Source organism: Trachemys scripta, chromosome 1 (assembly GCF_013100865.1).
Source record: "Trachemys scripta elegans isolate TJP31775 chromosome 1, CAS_Tse_1.0, whole genome shotgun sequence".
Classification (NCBI taxonomy): Eukaryota; Metazoa; Chordata; order Testudines; family Emydidae; genus Trachemys; species Trachemys scripta.
The window spans coordinates 202644355-202669662 of NC_048298.1; the positions used below are offsets into that span (position 1 = coordinate 202644355).

The window sequence follows — 25308 nt, forward strand, 5'->3', positions numbered from 1 at the left end:
ACGTAGCTGAATTTGCGTACCTTAGTCCGAAGTGGGGGGTTAGTGGGAACCAGGCCAAAGATAAAGTGGGAATAGAGAAAGGAGGATCTGTGGAGCAGTGCAAAATTTTCAAAAGCTCCTTATGGTACGTCTGTATTGCAGTTAAACACCAGTGGCTGGCCCGTCAGCTGACGTGGCCTCACAGGGCTTGGGCTGCAGGACTGTAAAATTGCAATATAGACATTTGGGCTTGGGCTGGAGCCCAGGCTCTGGGACTCTCTGGCCTGGTCCACGCTAACCCCCCAGTTCGAACTAAGATACGCAACTTCAGCTACGTGAATAACGTAGCTGAAGTCGAAGTACCTTAGTTCGAACTTAAAGGTACTTACCAAAGGTCCACACTCGGCAGGCAGGCTCCCCCATTGACTTCGCCTACTCCTCTTGTGGAGCAGGAGTACCGGCATCGACGGCGAGCACTTCCGGGATCGATTTATCGCGTCTAGACAAGACGCGATAAATCGATCCCAGAAGATCGATTGCTTACCGCCAAACCCGGAGGTAAGTATAGACGTACCCTCTCTCTCTTCACAGGGTCCCCGAGCTTAGGTTTCAGCCTGAGCCCAAATGTCTACACAGCAGTTTTTCAGCCACAGAGTCTGAGCCCCGTGAGTCTGAGTCAGGTGACCCTGGCCAGCCAGGGTTTTTTTAATCCTTGCATAGACATACCCTAAGTCCTATTGAAAGTCAATGGGACATAGGCTACTAAATAATTCCCATTATTTTGAAAATGGGACTCAGGAACTTTTTGAAAATTTTACCCGTGTGCTTCCCTAGCCTGGAACACTGACTGACTGGGTGGCTTATTGAAACAAAGCCAAACCTGCTTTAGCAATCTGGGCCTGTAGTACAGCTACTGTTGCCTATTCCCTATCCCCAGTGGGAGAGCACCACCATATGGAGCCCCAAGGATGCATGAAATACTACTAAGGACCTTCAGCAGATGCATGAAATACTATAAAGGGGCCTTCATCTCCACCTGTTGGAGTGGCCCACCCCAATGGCCTTCCTCCCCTTAAGTGCAAGCGATAGGTCATCGGTCCATCAACTGGGATCCCTCCATTAAGACCTTAGTTTCAGATCCATGCGTTTAGAAATGGGAAATACCTCCTAGTGTAAAATTTCCTTTTCTATGGGCAGTCTCTCTCCACTAGCTCGCATCCCTAAGTATCTCATCCTGGGAGCTGCTTACCTGAGCAAAACTCCTTTTTCCTCCAGTGCCTCAACAGGGGCACCTATAATCCAGACATTCTTCAAAAGGCTGGACAAGCAGGACCTCTCTGACTCTGAATAGAAATGGGAAGTAAACTGAAGTCCTCACACAAGTGGAAACCATCTTGCAGCCCTTGGCCAAAGAATTCAGTAAGGAGCTGGATGTGTCTAGTTCAGGCACACTATCTGAGCAAGAAGCAATAAAAAGCACAAGAGTTATCCTGGATTTTGGTATAAAAAAAGGTCAAAAAATCCTTCCTTCTCTTCCTTGAAATTTAGGATGCTAGGTAACTCTAGTGTATACGTAAATGAGAAACCGTAATACTGTGGATCATCACAAATTACTCTTTATTTTAAGACTTCCTAACTGAATCCCAAATTGGATGAGATCGTCTCTATTCTGGAGTCATGTTTATCTGATGAAACAACCTTTTCTGTTAGCAGTAGTGGTGGAGTTAAAAATGTACAGCAGTTAAATACGTGTTCCATTATTTACTCAAATGTGTAGTGAGAAAATATTCTCATATTTGCCTCCAAATATATCACAAAATTTTAAATCCCATTACTGTGATTTCTGTTGTCTCCTAGCTTGAATTCATAGATTCTAGGACTGGAAGGGACCTTGAGAGGTCATCGAGTCCAGTCCCCTGCCCTCTTGGCAGGACCAAATACTGTCTAGACTAGGGGTCGGCAACGTATGGCACGCGGCTCGCCAGGGTAAGCACCCTAGCAGGCCGGGCCAGTTTATTTACCTGCTGATGCGGCAGGTTCGGCCGATCGCGGCCCCCACTGGCCGCGGTTCGCTGTCCCGGGCCAGTGGGGGCAGCGGGAAGCCACGGCCAGCAAATCCCTCAGCCCATGCCGCTTCCCACTGCCCCCATTGGACCGGGATGGCAAACAGCGGTGAGTGGAGGCCGCGATCGGCCGAACCTGCCGCGTCAGCAGGTAAATAAACTGGCCCGGCCCACCAGGGTGCTTACCCTGGCGAGCCGCGTGCCGAACATTGCTGACCCCTGGGTCTAGACCATCCCTGATAGACATTTATCTAACCTACTGTTACATATCTCCAGAGATGGAGATTCCACAACCTCCTTAGGCAATTTATTCCAGTGTTTAACCACCCTGACAGTTAGGAACTTTTTCCTGATGTCCAACCTAAACCTCCCTTGCTGCAGTTTAAGCCCATTGCTTCTTGTTCTATCCTTAGAGGCTAAGGTGAACAAGTTTTCTCCCTCCTCCTTATGACACCCTTTTAGATACCTGAAAACTGCTATCATGTCCCCTCTCAGTCTTCTCTTTTCCAAACTAAACAAACCCAATTCTTTCAGCCTTCCTTCATAGGTCATGTTCTCAAGACCTTTAATCATTCTTGTTGCTCTTCTCTGGACCCTCTCCAATTTCTCCACATCTTTCTTGAAATGCGGTGCCCAGAACTGGACACAATACTCCAGCTGAGGCCTAACCAGCACAGAGTAGAGTGGAAGAATGACTTCTCGTGTCTTGCTCACAACACACCTGTTAATACATCCCAGAATCACGTTGGCTTTTTTTGCAACAGCATCACACTGCTGACTCATATTTAGCTTGTGGTCCACTATAACCCCTAGATCCCTTTCTGCTGTATTCCTTCCTAGACAGTCTCTTCCCATTCTGTATGTGTGAAACTGATTTTTCCTTCCTAAGTGGAGCACTTTGCATTTGTCTTTGTTAAACTTCATCCTGTTTACCTCAGACCATTTCTCCAATTTGTCCAGATCATTTTGAATTATGACCCTGTCCTCCAAAGCAGTTGCAATCCCTCCCAGTTTGGTATCATCCGCAAACTTAATAAGCGTACTTTCTATGCCAATATCTAAGTCATTAATGAAGATATTGAACAGAGCCGGTCCCAAAACAGACCCCTGTGGAGCCCCACTTGTTATGCCTTTCCAGCAGGATTGGGAACCATTAATAACAACTCTCTGAGTACGGTTATCCAGCCAGTTATGTACCCACCTTATAGTAGCCCCATGTAAGTTGTATTGCCTAATTTATCGATAAGAATATCATGCGAGACCGTATCAAATGCCTTACTATAGTCTAGGTATACCACATCCACAGTTTCTGCCTTATCCACAAGACTCGTTATCCTATCAAAGAAAGCTATCAGATTGGTTTGACAACGATTTGTTTTTTACAAATCCATGCTGGCTATTCCCTATCACCTTACCACCTTCCAAGTGTTTGCAGATGATTTCCTTAGTTACTTCATTATCTTCCCTGGCACAGAAGTTAAACTAACTGGTCTGTAGTTTCCTGGGTTGCTTTTATTTCCCTTTTTATAGATGGGCACTATATTTGCCCTTTTCCAGTCTTCTGGAATCTCTCCTGTCTCCCATGATTTTCCAAAGGTAATAGCTAGAGGCTCAGATACTTCCTCTATTAGCTCCTTGAGTATTCTAGGATGCATTTCATCAGGCCCTGGCCCATCTAATTTTTCTAAGTGATTTTTAACTTGTTCTTTTTTTTTATTTTATCTGCTAGACCTAACCCCTTCCCGTTAGCATTCACTATGTTAGGCATTCCTTCAGACTTCTCGGTGAAGACCAAAACAAAGAAGTCATTAAGCATCTCTGCCATTTCCAAGACTCCTGTTACTGTTTCTCCCTCTTCACTGAGCAGTGGGCCTACCCTGTCTTTGGTCTTCCTCTTGCTTCTAATGTATTGATAAAAAGTCTTCTTGTTTCCCTTTATTCCCGTAGCTAGTTTGAGCTCATTTTGTGCTTTTGCCTTTCTAATCTTGCCCCTGCATTCCTGTGTTGTTTGCCTATATTCATCCTTTGTAATCTGTCCTAGTTTCCATTTTTTATATGACTCCTTTTTATTTTTTAGATCGTGCAAGATCTCATGGTTAAGCCAAGGTGGTCTTTTGCCACATTTTCTATCTTTCCTAACCAGCGGAATAACTTGCTTTTGGGCCCTTAATAGTGTCCCTTTGAAAAACTGCCAACTCTCCTCAGTTGTTTTTCTCCTCAGTCTTGATTCCCATGGGACCTTACCTATCAGCTCTCTGAGCTTACCAAAATCCGCCTTCCTGAAATCCATTGTTTCTATTTTGCTGTACTCCCTTCTACCTTTCCTTAGAATTGCAAACTCTGATTTCATGATCACTTTCACCCAAGCTGCCTTCTACTTTCAAATTCTCAACGAGTTCCTCCCTATTTGTTAAAAATCAAGTCTAGAACAGCCTCCCCCCAATAGCTTTTTCAACCTTCTGAAATCAAAAGTTGTCTGCAATGCAGTCCAAGAATTTGTTGGATAGTCTCTGCCCCGCTGTTATTTTCCCAACATATATTTGGATAGTTGAAGTCACCCATCACCACCAAATCTTGGGCTTTGGATGATTTTGTTAGTTGTTTTAAAAAAGCCTCATCCATCTCTTCCACCTGGTTAGGTGGCCTGTAGTAGACTCCTAGCATTACATCACCCTTGTTTTTTACCCCGTTTAGCCTAACCCAGAGACTCTCAACACTTCCATCTTCTGTGTCCATCTCCACCTCAGTCCAAGTGTGTACATTTTTAATATAGAAGGCAACATCTCCTCCCTTTTTCCCCTGTCTGTCCTTCCTGAGCAAGCTGTACTCTTCCACACCAACATTCCAATCGTGTGCATTATCCCACCAAGTTTCAGTGATGCCAATAATGTCATAGTTGTATTTATTTATTAGCACTTCCAGTTCTTCCTGCTTGTTACCCATACTTCTCGCATTTGTATATAGGCATCTAAGATACTGGTTTGATCTTGACTCCCAGTTTTGCCCTGACCCTCCTTTCTGCCATTATAGCCCACGCTCCCACTTGTTTCCGACCCATCTCCCAGGTCTCCATGTTTACCACTTACCTGTGGGCTTTGCTCACCTGTCTCCTGTTCGAAAGAAACATCTGACAGCTGCTTTATTTGCATGTTGTTGGATCCCCTAAATTTACCAGACAGTGTCATAGCTGCAGATGACATTGTCTTGTTGGCTCAGTTTGGTCAATCCCTGCAGCTGATGTCTGATCTGGTTGGGCAAGAAGCAGTGCGCACTGGTCTGGTTATTAATCTGGATCAAGGTAAGAACATAAGCATGACCGTACTGGGTCAGACCAAAGGTCTATCCAGCCCAGTATCCTGTCTATCAACAGTGGCCAATGCCAGGTGCCCCAGAGGAAGTGAACCTAACAGGCAATGATCAAGCATAATTACCATCAAGCAGCCTCCAGCTCCAAATTATAACCAGCTCAATATTAACTTGTCTGGAGGGGACATCGAGTAGATGGCAGCTTTCAAACATTTGTGCAGCATCATAGACAGTGCTGGAGGTTACTCAAAAGATATGGATGTGTGTATAGCTGCAGCCGTGCCATGTTTCGGATCCTTCAGGGTCCCCTGGGGGGGTGTTGTGACGTCAGGTTTGCTACAGATTTGTCAAACTAAAGAGCCACAGTTATACCAACTCCAGTGTATGGTAGTGAAATGTGAGGAGCTGAAGAACTCTTGATTGATGTTTCTGATCCTTGTCATCTTCGTTAGCTGTTCCATATCAAGAACAAGATTAGAAATGAGATAGTTGAAGTCAAATCCAGCAACCGCCTCCATCAGCACTTGTTTAGTTTCAGTGGCTTTCTTGATATGGATACATTAATAGAACTGAGGATCAACAAATTCTGAAGTGTGTACACCAATAAATGCTCCTATGTGACCAGTAATTGCATGGGCATCAAAAGCTTTAGTGGCATGACAAGATTGCCAGTGATGGACATAAGCTGAATATATAACCAGACCACCTCAAGCACCTTGCCAGAGAATGATCCGGGTGGAGCTCAGTTTGTGAGACTGTGTCCCTTTCGGATTTGCTATGATAATGGATTTCCTAAATTTGTAAAAAGTTTTATTAAAATTTACAGCATGTTGCAATACAATTTTTAAGTTTAGATATTTGCTGTAATTGTCTTTCACAATGGAGTGTGCTAATTATTGCCAGGTTTGACATACGCAATATAGTGCTTAACAAAAGATACAAATAAGAAACATGGCTTTTGTCAACACTGTAGTTCAGAATATGAAACTGAGACCTAAGCTAAATGACCACGTGGACTCTTGGTTCTCATGCCCAGTTATTCTTAGAAGTTGTTAATGTAAACATCAGAAGGAAAAATGTAAATGCCTGTTTGGAAAACTGCAGCCTTTTAGGCAATGACAGCACTTGGAATATATTTATTGATTATTTTTTGTTTCTTTTGAAAACTGTGTAGCAAATTGCTCTTCTAATCAGAGTAAATGTTTTAGAACCAGAGAAGAAATGAAGGCCCTGCTTCTGTAATCTTATTCTTCTGGGCAGATCCTGGCATCCATGCTGAGCACCACTAAAGTCAATATGGGCCGAGTGAGCAAGCATCTGCACACATCGATCTTGATTGCAGGATCAAGGCCTCACTGAATTTTTTTTCTTTTCACAAAATCCATGTGAAAAATGTTTTTACTGGGGCTGTCCACCGATTAAAATAATGAATCCCGTTTAATTGTGCGATTAAACAATAATAGAATACATTTATTTAAATATGTTGTGATGTTTTCTACATTTTCAAATGTATTGATTTCAATAATAACACAGAATACAAAGTGTACAGTGCTCACTTTATTTTTTATTACAAATATTTGCATTGTACAAAAATAAAAATACAGTATCTACTCATTCATAAGCCAAATATTTTTGGTGGCATCAAAGAGCTGGGGTCAGCTTATAAATGGGACAACACCAATATTTGACGATTTAAAACTCTATGGAATCATTGAATTGAATATCTATTACATTGTCTTTTTGTTTATTTGGCGCATCTGCAGGCATGGAGGCCCTCAGCTCCCTGTGGCCGCGGTTCGCTGTTCCCAGCCAATGGGAGCTACAGATGCTCCAAGTAAACAAAACGTCCCATCAGCGGCTTACCCTGACAGGCTGGGAGCCAAAGTTTGCCAACCCCTGAAATATAGGGTCGGCTTATGAAAGGGTCATACGGTTTTTGCTCCTTTTACCTAACCATCTTGGGGTGGGGGTGGGGGGGTCAGCTTATAAACGAACAGGCTAATGAACGAGTATATACGGCAGTATTTTTCAATTCACTTAATACAAGTACTGTAGTGTAATCTCTTGATCTCTTAATCATGAAAGTTGAACTTACAAATGTAGATTTGGGAACAAAAAATAACTGCATTCACAAATAAAACAATGTAAAACTTTAGAGCCTACAAGTCCACTCAGTCCTACTTCTTGTTCAGCCAATTGCTAAGACAAACAAGTTTGTTTACGTTTGCAGGAGATAAAGCTGTCCGCTTCTTGTTTATGATGTCACCTGAAAGTGAGAACAGGCGTTCGCAAGGCATTGTTGTAGCCAGCATCGCAAGATATTTACATGCCAGATGCACTAAAGTTTTTCAGTGCAATTATGTAACAAAAAAAATCTACATTTGTAAGTTGCATTTTCATGATTGAGAGATTCCACTATAGTACTTGTATGAGGTGAATAGGAAAATACTACTGTATTTCTTTGTTTACAAATATTTGCACTGTAAAATGATCAAAAATAATATAAAGTGAGCACTGTACACTTTGTATTGTGTTGTAATTGAAATTAATGTATTTGAAAATGTAGAAAAAGATCCAAAAATATTTTAATAAATTTAAATTTTTATTGTTTAACAGTGCAATTAAAACTGATTATGACTAATTTTTCTAATTGTGATTAATTTTTTTCTTAATCACATGTGTTAACTGTAATTAATTGACAGCCCTAGTTTTTACATTAATTTTTCTTAGTTGAATCTTTAAAATATTTTTAATGAGGTTAACTTTTGCATATATCACATTGAAAAAGTAAGATATTTTCACAATAATGAAGAGCTCCCCTGATGGTGCAAGCTCCTGTATACACTAACTGACTTCATTGATGCTCCATTTGATGCAGGTGGGCTTATAGGGTCAGAATCAAAATGTGTAAATATGGAAAATTTACAGATGATTTGGTTGTGACTTTGTAGTTAAAGTTGCATGTGGGTGTTATGAACCTCATTTCAGGGGCAGCGAGTTATATGAGGCTGTGTGCCATACTAGCAATGCAAATGCTGAACAGGTGTTTCTCTGCAATTGCTCCTCCTTGTTTCAGCAATATTCAGGCCCCAGGAGCCTGGCTCCACCAATGTTTGGGGCCAGGTCTCTTCCCCCGGCCCCACCTGCTGCCCCCATGTGCCTCCCTGGAGTGTTCCCCGGCCCCCACTTGCTGCCCCCGCGCGCCTCCCCTGGGTCCCAGAGCATCCCTGCTGGTTTCCAGCATCAACTGCCACTGCAGGGTCCTAGTGCTCCCCACCACTAGTGCCAGGGCAGGCTGACCCTGCCCTTCTGCCTTGAACCTTCCATTTTCCGGCAGGACCCTCCACCACCACAGGGGGCCCCCCCACCCGCAGTCAACTTTCCTGTCCCATGCTGAGCAAGGGGCAGCCCCATCCTCCACCCCCAGTGAGGCTACAGTGAGGGGCAGGAGGCGCACATGTGATGGCAGCCTCCCCCCGGCACCCACCACGGGGGGGCGAGGGGGCTTCCTGGACCTGAGAGGGGCCCTAGGAGCACATGCAGTGACAGTGGTGTGAGTGCTGGGGAGGGAGGGGGGAGCCCCTCCCCCAGAGCTTGCTGCTGCCGGCGGGGAGAAGGCTGGGGGGGATCCTCCTCTATGGCCTGCCTGCACCCCAAACTCCTGATCCCCAGCCCTGCCTCACCCTAGAGCCCACACCCCCAGCCAGAGCCCTCAACCCTTGCACTCCAGCTCTCTGCCCTAGCCCTGAGCCCCTTCCACACCCCAAACTCGTCATCCCCAGCCAGAGCCCTCATCCCCCTTCACCCTAACCCTCTGCCTCAGCCCTGAGCCCCATCTTGCATTGTGAACCTTTCAGCCCCACCCCACCCTCTGCCTGAGCCCCTCCCATGCCCCAAACCCCTCATCACCAGACCCACCCCAGAGCCCTCACATTTTTACATTATTTAAAAATATATATATTGGCTTACAAGACGGGTGGGACTTGGAGCTATTCTGGCCACCACCAAAAATTATACAAACCTGCCGCCTGTGCCTCATTTAACACTCTCCTCACCTACCTCCCTACTTTGAATTAGGAAAGACTTTTCTGGTTAATGTTGGGGAGGACTAACAATGTTTTATATTTGGTTAAATTCTGCAAGTGACTTTTGGATTATAGCTGTTTAAAAATGACTGAACATTTTTAAAGACTTAACTCTTACCGGAAAGAAGACCGGTACCTTATGGAACTCTCAAACAATATTTTCACGTTTCTCCAGCAGTCATTAAGGAACAGAAAATATTTAGCTGAATTCAGTAGCTGCTTAACATACTGCTAATACTGAAGACCTATTAAAGTAGTATTGCCCACAGTGATACCTGTCCTCTTGTGTGGGGAAACAAAGTACTAGCCAGGGATGGAAGGACAATCCTTTCATGGTTTTCAGTGTTTTCTTTCTGCTGTTTTAATGAAAGTCTGTAGCTGTTAGGATGGCACATAAAATCTAAAATTGTGACATAAATTACAGTGATGTGTGAATTTGTGGAGAGTCTGAAGCAATGAACTCACCCTCTTATATAGCTGCGTGCTAACTCACTAACCCGTAATGATACTTTAAATGCCAACATTAGTAAATATTTCCCTGCTCATCAAAACATGTAAAAATGAGTCATGTTATGCATATCTACACCAGTGTTGGCCAAAGTGAGAGTAGGTAGCCAAAGGGGGGAGTAGTTAGGGCAGCCTAGAAGATATTCAAATCAATGTTTTAACATGGTATGACTGCTGAAGATAAACGTGGCTATTTGTCAAGTGGTCAGTTTAACTGTAGGGGCGGGGGGGGGGGGGGATTTTACCTGAAATAGTGGCCTTTCACAGGCAACCAAGTCTAGACAGGCAGCATCTCAGTGCCTTCATTTGGGCATGAAAACTCACTAATCATGCCAACAAAAATAAATCTAAACTGTCATCTGACACCCTGAGTGCCCCAGTATGTTTTCACAAGCAGTACTGCCAGGGGTGGCCAGTGCTGCAAGGCTGAGTGCCACCTAAAGATCACATGGCCCATTCATTGGATGACACAAGGGTCCTGTGGGGAAGAAGTATGTGATCAGGTAATCGGCTATATCATAATGCTTGTACAAGGGAGTCGAATCAAAATTTCATAGCCTTAATTCTGGCATTTGGTAACTTTTAAGTGCTTACTTTACAACCTTAATGATGTTCTAACACGTTTTTACATAACTTCTGAATTTAAAAAAAAAAAAACTTTAAAAAACCCCAGAAATTCTGTGATGTGGAACCATATTGACCCCCATTTAGGTAGTCTTCAGGGTTTGGGCCTTTACATCCACAGCATAGACTTCTACCACTTTGAGCTAATTGAATAACTGGTAGCATTAATAGGCTGTTGTTCTAGATGTGGACACATTTTGGGTTACGCAGCTTTTTGTCGTAGCAGATGAATGTAGAGACTGATTCCTTTCTAGGTTCTGGAAAGGAATGTGCTATAGTGGTCTGATTCTTCTGTACCTTGTGTTCCTCTCTAGTTCCCTTCTTCTCCACAGTTTAGGCTCCAATCCCCCATATGCTTGCTTATACCACCTTTTGGTCCTATCCCTACTGTTCACACCAGCTCCTGATCCCTCCCCACTGTCATCAGCACTCTATATTCCAGTGTGATTGCTTCTTCCTTCTCTTCTGTGCTATCTCGGTGCCAGCAAGCAGAGGCATTGAAAGGAGAGGAGACAGTCTTAGCTCTTAATTCCTGTGCCCAGTGCTACAGAAACAAGGAGGAGCAATTGCAGAGAAACACCTGTTCAGCATTTGCGTTGCTAGTATGGCACATGCTCAGTCACTCTGTGGGAATGGCATATGTACAGTCCAGCTGGCACAAGGCAGTTCTAAGGGGATGGAGCATGCTGAGTGCAAATGGGATCTTCAGAGAATTTAGCTTCCAAACTCTGGCAAGTCTCTAATGAGCATGTGCAAGCTGTGATTTTATTTATTTATTTAATTTAATTTAATTTATTTTAAGAGGCTCATAACTTGGTGAAATTTGGGTGGACATTCATGGGGACTACAAAAGGTGCAGCTCTAAGACCAGGGTGACGCTCCCTCCCCACCCCAACCAAATTTCAAGCCTTTGCTCCAAAGCCTGGAGGCAATAGAGTTTCTTAGTGAAACAACTAAGATTTTTTTTAACATTAGCAAAACTTATTTTTTCCCTAATCTTGTTCTTGTTTATGGCACTCTTTTAGCTGAAACTTGCCAAAAAAAAGTGAGGTTGACTGAGGCAGACACCCAGCATGGAAAATTTCAGTATAATAATTTGGCAAAAGGATAAGCATCTGAAAATAGGGACTTACAATAGAAAGTGTTGGACAGCTTTACTATTGAGGATGTTGCCTGCCTGTGAATTATAAATTTCCTTAGGGATATGTCCATTCTCCCACTTGTATTGATATTCTAAACTGAAATGTGTATCAATTAACAGTTCCTCTAGCACAGATCTGTTAATATCTTCAAGGAATTGGTTGCCTCCTTAATAAAAATGTGCTGATTGATGTTTTACTCAGTGTAGTGTTGAGATCCCTTCATATTTAATGATTGTCATCTGTACTATAGTGTTCGTTTGTACCTGCAATTTTAATTAAATAGAAATATATTTAGCTATATAATAATACTCAGTGCAGTCAGAGAATTGACCTGCCAATTCTACTCTTGGTTTTTAAATTTTTTAATTGCTTCTGGACTGAAATATTGCCAAGTTTAAATCCAGAGTTTTTATATATGGCAGAGATTATATATAAACTTTTGATAAACTATAATGGAAAGGTTTGATGGGTCATTTGCTATAATAAGACTTCTAAGGATGCTATAAGTAACATTTGTTTATAAAATACAGAAAAATTGCCATTATCTCATGAAAGGATTTCCATGGTATCCATTTCAGAAGTAGGAGACGCTTAATCTGTCCACTTACTGCTGTTGTTTTTAGTGTTTTCTTTGTGACGAGCTACACTAATAATTCCAGAGGAAGTAAGCTGGTCTCTGGGCCCTGAAATGCTATGCTTTGCTGGTGCCATGGAACAAATAGCGTCTTCTACATCTGTAAGAGGGCGGGCAAAGCCAACACATTAATTTAGATTAAACTTCCAGTAGTGGGGGGAAATGAAACCGCGTGTGTGTGTGTGTGTGTGTGTGTATATATATGTATATGTATGTATAAAATAAAAACAATTATAATAAACCTATAAATAATAGGTTTTTACAAGTTCTCCATCACCATAGTATCTGAGCATCTTAAGATAGTAAGCAATTCTGCTAAGGCTAGGTCTACACTACCCGCCTGAATCGGCAGGTAGAAATCGACCTCTCGGGGATTGATTTATCGCGTCCCGTTGGGACGCGACAATCGATCCCCGAATCGACGCTCTTACTCCACCAGCGGAGGTGGGAGTAAGCGCCGTTGACAGAAAGCCGCAGAAGTCGATTTTGCCGCCGTCCTCACAGCGGGGTAAGTTGGCTGCGATACGTCGAATTCAGCTACGCTATTCACGTAGCTGAATTTGCGTATCTTAAATAGACTCCCCCCTGTAGTGTAGATGTACCCTAATAGAGATAGTATTGACTGCATATTTGTCAAAATAACACAATATAATCATGCCAGTTTTAATTATTTTGGTAATTTATTTCAAAATACTTGTCAACAAGTATGTCTGTAGTAATACAGACAAAAAGATTCAGGAAATGTTTTTTGACAAATAGATTCCTTATTAGGCATATTAATACAGAACTTTGAGTAATAATTCATTCAAACAACAATACAGAAATGTATTTCCTGAACCTGTCAGAAGCAGTGAAAAGGCTTGGGGGGAATCAGGGTAATGGAGGAGCTGAGGGAGAAGGAAGTCAATGCTGGGAAGGAGCCTGGGAGTGAACCTGGAGGGTGATTGGTTATAGGTGGGAGAAGTATGTAACATTTTTGGGGAGAGGATTTGGGAAGCCTACCCATGCAGACCCTGGCAGACCCCTAGCATCTCCCAATCAGTCAGGCACATCTGCTCCTGTCCCCATGTGTCCCAGCACCCCCACTCGGCCACCCCCCCCTCATCCCCATGTGTCCCTGCACCCCGACTCATTCAGCTGCCACTCCAGTCTACCCCCACTAGCCCTTCTAAACTCCAATCTGTGACCACCTACAGCAGCCCTGTGTACCCCACTCTCTTTTCCCTCAATCCCACATATCCCATGCTGCCTCACCTGGCCCTGCAGGCGGGGTGCTGTGAGGAATGCAGTTTCTGCTCTCTCCATATCGGCTGCTGGCTGATGCAGCTGGTGAGTCGGCTGCCTCTGTTTTGGCATCACAGCAGCCCCTGGTGGGTGAAAGATGTAACTGTAGAGCATCTCTGGCAGAATATATTTTCTGTGGAGAATAAAAATATCTGTGGGACACATGAATTCTGCATGTGGACAGTGGCGCAGAATTCCCTCAGGAGTAATACATCATCCCTGCTTGTGTAATTTGGGGGACTGAAGCTGGGATCCCCAGAAGTAGAAGTAGGCACCTCCACCACTTGACCTAAATAACCAGATGTCTTAGCATTGAAGTAATAGCAGAGTCATGAACCTTATAGCTGTAAGAGCTACACTGTGTTAGTGTGGATTACAGAAGTACCCAATTTGAAACATTTCTTCTGAAAGACTGTTGGCAAAATGGAGGAGTTGCCTTCATTATATTACAGACTTGGGTTCTGTATTCTCTACTCCGAGCACCATCTGAAGTGACATTGTGCAAGCTCCTTTATCTTACTATAAAATTAATTTATAGTTCCCTTCCCCACCCCTAAGGGATGAAACCATGGCTCATTTTAAGGGTGGTTAAGAACAAAAACATTAACAGTAGCATGTGGAAGAGCTGAGATTAGAACTCATGTTTTGTGGGTTTGCAGTTCAGTACATCTTCTTCTAAACTGCATAGCATTGTATGTGGGAGTTCTCTCCTGTTCTGTTCTCCAAAAATGTGACCGGTGAAATGCTGCATCACTGTGAGATTGCATATAACAGGCCAAAATTGTGGTGTTCATGAAAGCTGGCAAAGCTGACAGTATGCCTGGTTAACTTTGGGGTTCTTTTTTTTTCCACCCAGCCACATCATGTATTTCATGAATTGCTTAATCAATAGCTATAGGTTGTGTGTACCAGCAAGTAAGCCAGTTCATGCCAGATTGCCATACAACTTTCTGGCTTCTGGCATTTGGTTTATATGGTACAGTAGTATATTGTTGCTGGGGAGTCCTTAATTCCTTCATTATCTGGTTGATGTAGAAATTTATCCTAGCTTGCATCTTTTTGAGGCCCTGCTGAAATCTTCTGACAACCACTCTTCAAGTTTATGCACCTGAGTTATGGGAAATACATGTTCTTTCTGAACCCAAATGGGTTATCTGGGCTGTCAAATTGCAATGAAGTTTATTTTTTATCATAAATTTGGTCCCACAGCATAGAGGTGGGGATCCCTCATTGCCTGGTGGGAGATCATAAGTACTCAGAGAAACATTCATTAATAACAAAGGGAAAATTTTGTTAGTATCTTACTTATTTAGTAGATTTGAAATGATTAAATTTAAAACGCCATTATCTAAAGGCCTTGCTTGATGCAAAGCTAGTATTGGTGATTTTAAACCTCGTTCTGTTACTTCAAAACAATTAAATAAAAAAATACAGTTGACTCTAAGTAAAATGGCTATCTTTGAGGGGACAGACATATGCCATGGTCATGATTCTTATCAGCCGATAAAGGACCCATAGAAAGGAGTATCAATTTTGAAGCTGATATTATATTGTTAGTGAAATGCTCCCAACTTTTTTCCCTTAACAGCATCCCAGTGTATTGGGCAACCTGAGTATGCATCTGTTCCTAGCACTACTTAAGTTACGTTTGTCCACGTACAATCTGTGTGTAGCAAATTCCCTTTGACAGCTTCAGATGATTTTAATGTTCTGTGGCAGAAGAGGAAGAAGAATAAAAAGATAATTGTGGCTCCCATTTAGATCTTGATGGATCATGAGATTGACATAGTCAGCTCTCCTGGTCTGGAGGCCATAAATGAAAGGAACGGAGAGGCCTCAGAAGAGATTAAAAAAAGGAAGATGCAGGAAAAGATGGATGCCTCTTAGAGGATGTGGAATCAATTGTTTAAGGCAAATAAACTATCTTGTGGTGCAAATAAACACACTAACACACTTGCTTTCAGACCACAGATGGGGACCCCACAGTGATCCAGCCCCATCTCCCTCAGTGTCAGAATTCAGAGTAACAGCTGTGTTAGTCTGTATCCGCAAAAAGAAGAACAGGAGTACTTGTGGCACCTTAGAGACTAACAAATTTATTAGAGCATAAGCTTTCGTGGACTACAGCCCACTTCTTCGGATGCATATGTGTTCAGTGGCAGTGATTCATTTCCTTCTTCAAAAACAAAGAACCCTACCTGTCTCAGAAGTGCAATCCTGCTTTCTATGAGTATTGTCAGGACAACAAGAATTATCCCCAAATGTGATCTCAGCTGTAAGTAAGCAACATGTTTGCTTTAAACTTTCTTTTCCATTTCCAACATCGGCTCTGTTTTGAAAAACTTGTTTATCATTGTTGAATGAAGAAAAACAACCTTATTTTATATTGTCTGCATAGAATCCATGAAATCCTTTTCAGTCATAATCCTTTTATTACATACAGCAGTCATTAAATAACAGCAAATGAATTTATTTTTTAAAACTACAAAGGATTAAAAGATCATGTAGCATAAGCACAGGAACATGGAGATCTGTGTCATTCTACTACTGCAGTGTCAGTATGAACAAAATACTGGCACGTGGCATCCCTCATCATCCATACCTGCACAGTGTGTCCAACAATTGTAGTAATTTGCCTAGGATAAAAGGGAAAATCCCAATTTGTGTTCTTGGTTGTGCTTTCCCCTCTGCTCACAAATGTTATGGAAGATTTAGGTAAGACAGTAGAGACATATGTCAGGTCAGTGTGATTTTGCTTCGATAGGCATCTACGTCGACCCTCAGGATGCACTCAGACACCTTTCTGCCACTAGAGAGATTGTAGTTAAATTGCCAATTGTTAGCATCTCATAATCTTAGTATTGTAAGGCAACAGAATGTAAGCTAAGGTCCCCAAGGCATTTAGCACAGATTTACCACATATTTCTTGGTTTTACTGCAGCAGTGGCACCCTTATCTACTCTTTTCTGCGCATTGTCTAATTATTTAATATTCTGGTATCCTGAATCATGACAGGCGAGCAAGCGAAGCACCTCTGTGATCCACCACATCTTTATTTTATGGTTGTAGAGCTCTGCAGATTGAGAGGGGAAATGAACAAAGAATTGAGACATGAAATCCATCAGTAGCCCCAGCATACTTTAAGAAGTCTCAACATCATTCACGGCCCTCAATTATTTGATTGGCGTTGCTAGCTTTAATGATGAATCAGTAACATTTACTTTGTCGCAGTACTATTTCTCTCATTGTCTTTCCCATGCCAAAGCTTTCAAGTGATAGTCTGCATTCTTGGCTCGTCTCCAAAGTGGTATGACAACTCATGCCCAGAAGAACAGTCTTTTTTATCTGAGCTGAATTTCAGTTGTTAATGCCACGCATACAGTCTAAATTTTACTGGTTGTATTTTGGTGTCTCGGCCAGTTGCACTTGGTTTAGATCATTAGTGTTGTCCCAGCAGTGGGCTGAGCTATGTTTTGCCGAAAGTCCGCTTTCTTTGTGGTTCAGTTTGGCATTTTAAATTGACATAGTTCTGTGTGTTCCTCTACCTTGTTTTCAGGTTACAATTGACTTTTCTTTGTAATGTAACTGTCTCTGCCCAGTCTGCTTCCTACCTGTTAAGCAGCAAACTCCAGAATCTGGAGGATGTAGCAACCTGCAGTGCTAGGAATGTCTCCACAACAACTGGTCACTGTGATCATTGAGGCAGGAGATGGAGTTTTGTGTAAGCCGTCCTGTAGTCCTAGATCAGTGTTGCCCAAACTTGGGACGCTGCTTGTGTAGGGAAAGCCTAATTAACAGTTGCACTACAGGCAAGTTTGAAGTTGAGCCAGTCTTGGTTGCAAAGCCTGTTCAAAGGATTAGAGGTGAGATTACATGATTGCATCTGCAGCCAGGTCACATGCCAGTAATGTTTACAAGGCTATAATTGGGTGCAGATGACTACTGAATAGATAGTAGACATGACTGGGTTGAAATGTTAAAGACCCTTTTTTTTGGCCTAGTTAATCCTTGATGAAAGAGAATTTAACTTGAGCTATGTTCAGATTTCATGGAGTGGAATGAGGTTGCCACTCAAGTGTCGTACTTATTTATAAAAACTTTAATATCCTGGCAACTTTTCCTTCCTGGTCACTTATTTCTACAATCCCTGTAAAATGTGTAGCAGTAACAAACTGTCTTTACAAGGTGGCTGCAGTATTGAGGGGTGTGAGAAGAAATGATATATCTTCACCTAGGAGCATAGCCCAGACATTTGACAAAGAACTTACTCATTTTTGGGCTCTGCTCTGTTAGGCAACAAACCAAAAAATAGTAATATTCTTGTATTTAAATTCAGTGCTTTCTAATTCTGTCTTCTGAGCTAGTTTCCTTCTTTTCTTCTCATGTTTTGTTGTTGGACTACCCTCCATAAAGTGTATACCATTTTTCAGAAGTATGTAACCAAAGCAGCAAGGGAGCTGAGATAGTTTTATGGGTATAATATCACATATTTGGAATCAGCTGCCCCATTGCCTATGGTGATCAGCCAGTGCCTAATCTTTTTAAGCAGAACTTTCCTGGAGCAGAGCATGATTTGGGCAGCGGTGAAGCTTAGGGGAGGAGTTGAACAGGTTCTTCCCCTCAACTCCTATCTCTTTCCAGCAGCTACACATCTGGCTCAGCTGCCAGACAGCATTCCCTCATCTCCTCACCCCTAACACTGGCTTCAAAACAGATCCCAGCCAGCAGAACCTTGCCTCCCCATTCACCAGCTTTCATGTAAAAACAGCCAGTTTCTTTCCCTGACCCCACTTCTGTGCTACTTTGGATTGTGACCACAAATGATAATAGAAATGGGGCCATAAATTGGATACTGGTCTGAGGGTCCTGAATGTTGACAGCCTCTGCTCTAAAAGTAAGTTAAATCATCAGCTACCTCTGTTTGAGCACTCAAGGCATACCTGGTGTGTGTGTGGCTTACACCAGGGGTTCTCAATCTTTTTCTTGCTGAAGCCTATAAAAACGCCAGGGCCCAGCAAGGGAGGAGAGGGACCCTTAGTCATAGGCATAGTTTTACTTCTGTTTGGGGGTGGGAGGCAAGAGCTGGCGGGGCTTGAGCCAGCTCCTCACAGCAGGGTCCAGGGAGGGAGCGCCACCTACACCCCTTGACTCACTCAGGAGGCCACCCAGCCTATCTGGGCTGTGGGGGGCCATAACCAAAAAATATAACTCAAAAAGGGGACTCAGTTCCAAAAGTTTGAAAACCGCTCAGGGTGCAGGGAGGGGGGGGAGTCGTTCAGGGTGCAGGGAGGGTGCAGGCAAGGGAGTAACTAAGGGTGCAGGGAGGGGAGTAGCTAGGTTCTGTGTATGGGCAGGGGGGCTCCCAGCTTTGGGGGTGGGGTGGGGGCGCTGGGGCTCCTGGCTTCACCCCCCCTCCCCCCGTTCCTGGCTGGAGTGGGGCGGTTTGCCGGCTTCAGCTCCACACTGCTTTGGGGACTTGAGGGGGCACTGGCATCCGTTCCCGGCTGGGGGATGGGGGCCTCCAGCTTCAACCACGTGCCGCTCCCGGCTTCGGGGGTGGGCACCGGCTTCAGCCCTGCGTCACTCCCAGCTTCAGTGCTGGGGCTCGGGGCACTGGGCTTCAGTGCTGGGGCTCCGTGGCCCCCCTGAAAGGGCTCGTGGACCCCCAGTTGAGAACCGCTGGTTTACACTATAACAAGCAAACCTTCCTAGAGCAATGGAATATTTTTCCATTTATTTACTCTAGTAAATCAAACCTCTGAATAACCCACTTCTTTGCCACTATTCAGTTTCTGGGAATCCTGTGTTTTGTAATGCCTAAATAATAGTATTGTTTCAGATTGGTTGTTGAATCTGACCTCTTAACTGAGCTGTAAAAGTAATTAGATATTGCTTGGAAAAAACTTACACTTAAAGTAGCCTTTTCTGAAGACTTCCCATGCTGCATAGACTACAAGAAATATGCTTAGATTATGTGTGCTAAGAGTAAATGTCTATGCTTCATCTTTTACTAATCTTAAAATATATTGTTTTTCCCCTTCAGCTTCACTGGAATATCAGAGAACTGATTATGTATGGTGTTTCTGAGAAAACAATGTACAGTGTTCCACTGGGTGACTTCTTGGTTGAGAATACATTATTTTAGGACTGTACTTGCATTCTTAGAGGATTTGTAAATCCTTCAGGGTTAGTTTTCTCATAAATCAAAGAAATATCATATAATATATGAATTTCTTTATTAGTAATTTAAGTTAAGGATCTGCAAGCTTAATGGGCATTACAGATTGCAAGGTGGTTGGTCATTGTCATAAGTCAGTCAGAATTTGTTATCAAGATGAAATTATTGCTTTTTTTTTTTTTTTTTTAGGACTGTCGATTAATCACAGTTAACTCACGCGATTAACTCAACAAAATTAATCGTGATTAATTGCACTGTTAAACAATAGAGTGCCAGTTGAAATTTATTAAATGGATTTATTTATTTGTTTTTCTACATTTTCAAATATATTGATTTTTACTACAACACAGAATACAAATTCTACAGTGCTCACTTTATATTATTATTTATTACAAACATTTGCACTGTAAAAATGATAAACAAAAGAAATAGTATTTTTCAATTCATTGTCCACCACTTCCCAGTGGCTGGGAATGGCGAACCGTGGCCACCAGGAGCTGCGGGTGGCCGTGCCTGTGGATAGTTGAGGTAAACAAACTGTCTCGCGGTCCACTAGTGGATTACCCTGATGGGCTGTGTGCGGCCTCCGGGCCGCAGGTTGCCCACCATTGGGTTAAGGCCAGGTCTACACTACCACTCACTTTGATATAACTTACATTGCTCAGGAGTATGAATAAGGCGATGTCTACACTAGCACTTTTGTCGGTATAACTTACGTTGCTTAGGGGTGTGAAAAAAAATTCTCAGACACACAAGTAACACTGACAAAAACACCGGTGTGGACGGTGATATGTTGGTGGAAGAGCTTCTCCTGCCGACATAGCTACTGCCTCTCACGGGGATGGATTTATTATGCTGACAGGAGAGCTCTCTCCCATCGGCATAGAGTGTCTTCACCAGATGCGCTACAACGGCACAGCTGCACAAGTGTAGCACTTCTAGTGTAGACTAGCTCTTACAAAATCAAGGGGAAATCTCCCTGTGAAGAATTAAGTTGCAGAATGTGGAAACTGAGGGCACAGTAGATCAGTGAAAGGATTAACTTAATGTATTTGTTGCTGGTTGTTGGATTCTGTTTTGGGTCATGGGAATGGGCTTGTAAATGCTACTATTTATACAATTTTTATAATACCATCCGTTAGGTGGTAGTGCTGAAGCTTCCCATTGAAATTGTATGGAAAGGGCTGATTGGCAAAAAACAATAAAGGGTAGACCTAAGGGACTAAATAACAGGCCTCCAGCCCTGGGATCTCACTTCAGCCTGGTAGTTTAAAATTAGCTCAGGAGCTTGCTCCAGTCTTGGGAGTTCATTTCAGTTTAGGAGTGAAGTCCAGGTTAGGAACTTGGTTTCAGTTAAGAACTCATCCTTAAATTTAGGGTTTCAGTCAGAAGCCTTCTTGTCTTTTACTGGTGGATTTTATTAAGGGATGTTTATTGTAAATACTGTTACTGTAACTCTAAGTTAAATTAACATACATTTTATAGGATCTCAAATTATTACTTACTTTAATATTTAAAATGGATTTCAGATTATTTTCAATCTATATTTGAAACTATGATCGGCATTTTCTACACTATAATTATGGAGTGACACTCTTTACTAAATGCTAAGCACTGTCCTAGCTGCTGCTTCAATGAAGAGAATGTGATCTAGCAGTTTGTCTGAGCCTCCTTTCAGCTTTAGAGAATTGGATACGATTTCAGTAGTTACAAAGGCCATTTAAAAAAAAAAAAGCCTATAATTTTTTGTTGTGTTTTTGGGGAAAAAACACACACAGTTGTTAAATTAAAACAAATAGCTTTCTTTTTATATCATTCTGAAGTATTTATGTGAAATTAAGATGTATTGGAAAAGTTTTTTTTATTTGGCAAGTTTAGAACTAATTTTTCTATAAATAAAAACATGCTGTTCTGAAAAGTTGAAGGGAGATATGATGAGCGCATCAAGGTTCTGGTGCTTATTAGGAAACAAGTTATAGAATTATCTAGAAACGTAGGCCATGGCTACACTTGCGAGTTACAGCACTGTGTAAAGGCTCCCCCAGCGCTGTAACTCACTCCCCGTCCACACTGGCAAGGCATTTGCAGCGCTGTATCTCTGTGGTTGCAGCGCTGCATGTACTCCACCTCTCCAAGAGGAATAGCAAGTGCAGCGCTGCCGATGCGGCGCCAGTGTGGCCGCCAAATACGCTGTGAATGGCCTCCAGAATTATTCAGCAGTATCCCAGAATGCCTGTTCTAGCCACTCTGGTCATCAGTTCAAACTCTACTGCCCTGGCCTCAGGTAACCAACCATGTGACTGACCCTTTACATTCCCCGGGAATTTTAAAAATCCCCTTCCTGTTTGCTCAGCCCGGCGTGGTGTGGAGTGCTATCAGCGAATCTTTCCAGGTGACCATGCCTCCACGCGCCAAGCAAGCCCCAGCATGGAGCAATGGCGAGTTGCTGGACCTCATCAGTGTTTGTGGGGAGGAAGCTCTACAGTCCCAGCTGCGCTCCAGCCGTAGGAATTACGATACCTTCAGGAAGGTATCAAAGGACATGATGGAAAGGGGCCATGACCGGGATGCCCTGCAGTGCAGGATTAAAGTGTAGGAGCTGCGGAGTGCCTACTGCAAAGCCCGCGACGCAAACGGCCGCTCAGGTGCTCCCCCCATGACCTGCTGATTCTACAAAGAGCTGGATGTGATACTTGGGGTTAACCCCATCTCCACTCTGAGCACCACCATGGACACTTCAGAGCCGGAGGGGGAGAGGAGGAAGAGGAGGAGGAAAACGGGAGTGATGATGGTGGGCCGGATGGAGCCACCCCGGAATCCCTGGAGCCATGCAGCCAGGAGCTCTTCTCGAGCCAGGAGGAAGGTAGCCAGTCGCAATGACCGGTACTTGGTGGAGAACAAACAGAAGAGCAGGTTCCCGGTAAGCGTTTTTTGTGGTTTTTTTCGGGAAGGAATTTTTTAGGTGCGGGCTCTTTGGGAGAGGATGGTTAGGCATGCATGCCTAGATGCGGAATAGTGCATTGATGTGGTTTATCACATCGCGGCAATCGGCCTCGGTAATCTCGAATTTCTCATCCAGAACGTGTGCAATGCGTTTGCGCAGGTTTATCAGGTCAGCCACCGTGGTTCTTGTCCCAGCCAGGCTAACGTGTCCGCACCACTGTGCCGTGAGGGGCGGGGGGTCCATTGCTGCACACAGGCAAGCTGCATATGGGCCAGGGCGGAAGCCGCATTGCAGTAGAAGACCCTCCCTTGCTCCCCAGGTCACCCTCAGCAGCGAGATATCGTCCAGGACGAACTCCTGTGGAAAATGTTGGGACAGTGTTCAGTGTAGGTGCCCCCTGAAGCTGTTGGCTCTCCCCAAGGCACAGAAACCCGGAGGACAGTGCAGCCCTGAAACAATCAGTCCCCCTTACTCACCATTTTGAGGCTCCCGTGGGATATGCGTGCTCTATTTCAAACGGAAAAATTATGCTAATGTATAAACCATGTGAGTTAACTACACCTTAAGTGCGGGGGGAGTCATTACTCTGTCTGGTATAAACAATGCTGCCTCTGTTAAATGTTGCGTTTTGCCTATACAACCTTGAGACCTCAGCCGTCCCTCTTATCGCCTGCTCAGAGACTGCAAAGACTCAGGAAGAGACCGTGAAAAAGCAAAGAAGACATGCTGCAAGAAGTGATGCGGCAATCTATTAAAGAGAATGAGAAAGCACAGGACTGGAGGGAGAGAGAAAGCAGGATCCGCCAGGAAAACGCAGCACACCGGCAGCAAAGCACCGTGCACCGGCAGCAAAGCACTGATAGGCTCATAAGCATCCTGGAGCTCCAAGCAGATGCTATCCAGGAGCTGGTAGCCATGAAGAAAGAGGAGTAGTGCCGCAAACGCCGCCACCTCCCCACAGCCCTTGTCCCAAAACTCTTTCCGTTGTGCCCCACTGTCACCTCCAACCCACTTTCCCCAACTTCCGTGTTCTTCACGCCACCCGCTGCCTCCAACACCAGTATCTTCACCACCCAGCCCTGAAAACCACGACCCTTACCCTCTGCACTCAACCCCCATCACCATGCAGTATAGCTGTCCTGAAGTGCAGCACTCACTGCGCAGCACACCAGACAGGACATATGCGAATCTGTGATTGTACTGTTCCCCACTCCACCCCCTTGTTTCTTTTCAATAAATTGTGTACAAAGAATAGTAAATATGGCAGGCGACCAGCTTGGCTAAACAGTGAAATCCTTGCTGATCTTAAATGCAAAAAAGAGGCTTATAAGAAGTGGAAGATTGGACAAATGACCAGGGAGGAGTATAAAAATATTGCTCAGGCGTGCAGGAGTGAAATCAGGAAGGCCAAATCACACTTGGAGTTGCAGTTAGCAAGAGATGTTAAGAGTAACAAGAAGGGTTTCTTCAGGTATGTTAGCAACAAGAAGAAAATCAAGGAAAGTGTGGGCCCCTTACTGAATGAGGGAGGCAACCTAGTGACAGAGGATGTGGAAAAAGCTAATGTACTCAATGATTTTTTTGCCTCTGTCTTCACGCACAAGGTCAGCTCCCAGATTGCTGCACTGGGCAGTACAGCATGGGGAGAAGGTGACCAACCCTCTGTGGAGAAAGAAGTGGTTCAGGACTATTTAGAAAAACTGGATGTGCACAAGTCCATGGGGCCGGATGCGCTGCATCCGAGGGTGCTAAAAGAGTTGGCGGGTGAGATTGCAGAGCCATTAGCCATTATTTTTGAAAACTCATGGCGATCGGGGGAGGTCCCAGATGACTGGAAAAAGGCTAATGTAGTGCCCATCTTTAAAAAAGGGAAGAAGGAGGATCCGGGGAACTACAGGCCAGTCAGCCTCACCTCAGTCCCTGGAAAAATCATGGAGCAGGTCCTCAAGGAATCTATTATGAAACATTTAGAGGAGAGGAAAGTGATCAGGAACAGTCAGCATGGATTCATGAAGGGGAAGTCGTGCCTGACTAACCTAATTGCCTTCTATGATGAGATAACTGGCTCTGTGGATGAGGGGAAAGCAGTGGATGTGTTATTTCTTGACTTTAGCAAAGCTTTTGATACGGTCTCCCACAGTATTCTTGCCACCAAGTTAAAGAAGTATGGGCTGGATGAATGGACTGTAAGGTGGATAGAAAGCTGGCTAGATCGTCGGGCTCAACGGGTAGTGATCAATGGCTCCATGTCTAGTTGGCAGCCGGTTTCAAGTGGAGTGCCCCAAGGGTCGGTCCTGGGGCCGGTTTTGTTTAATATCTTTATTAATGATCTGGAGGATGGTGTGGACTGCACTCTCAGCAAGTTTGCAGATGACACTAAACTAGGAGGCGTGGTAGATACACTAGAGGGTAGGGATCGGATACAGAGGGACCTAGACAAATTAGAGGATTGGGCAGAAAAAAACCTGATGAGGTTCAACAAGGACAAGTGCAGAGTCCTGCACTTAGGACGGAAGAATCCCATGCACTGCTACAGACTAGGGACCGAATGGCTAGGTAGCA

The 25308-nt window shown here is 43.7% G+C and overlaps 1 protein-coding gene across 5 annotated transcripts in view; it reads left to right on the top strand.

Moving 5' to 3' along the window:
- The window catches only part of TAB3 (TGF-beta activated kinase 1 (MAP3K7) binding protein 3), an 80667-nt gene that overhangs the window by 14714 nt on the left and 40645 nt on the right, over positions 1-25308 (top strand). The window lies entirely within an intron of this gene.